Source organism: Carassius auratus, unplaced genomic scaffold (assembly GCF_003368295.1).
Source record: "Carassius auratus strain Wakin unplaced genomic scaffold, ASM336829v1 scaf_tig00217063, whole genome shotgun sequence".
In the NCBI taxonomy this organism is placed as follows: domain Eukaryota; kingdom Metazoa; phylum Chordata; class Actinopteri; order Cypriniformes; family Cyprinidae; genus Carassius; species Carassius auratus.
In genome coordinates this window covers 50001-50378 of record NW_020528875.1, presented here as the reverse complement: position 1 = coordinate 50378, position 378 = coordinate 50001, and positions in this window count along the sequence as shown.

Sequence of the window (378 nt, the reverse complement as noted above, 5' to 3'; positions counted from 1 at the left end):
GAGCATCAACTTTGTTTCTGCCCAGACAAGAAGGTGGACAAGGACTAGTGGATGTAAAAAGCAGAATTAAGACTTTCAGACTACAGACAGTAAAACGATTTCTCTATGGATTGGATGTAAGCTGGTCTGGAGTAGCTTCTGCCCTCCTTAGAAGAGCAGGAGGGATGGGGCTGGATAAACACTTGTTTCTTCTGGACATTCAACATGTTGATTTGACTGGATTAACTTCCTTTTATCACTCAGTGTTCAAAGCCTGGAGTACTTTTAATATCACAAGAGACATCACGGATGAGGGGGGTCATTGGTCAAGGGAGGAACCCCTAATGCACAATTCTATAGTGGACTCAGCGATCCTAAAATCACCATCAATGAGGAATC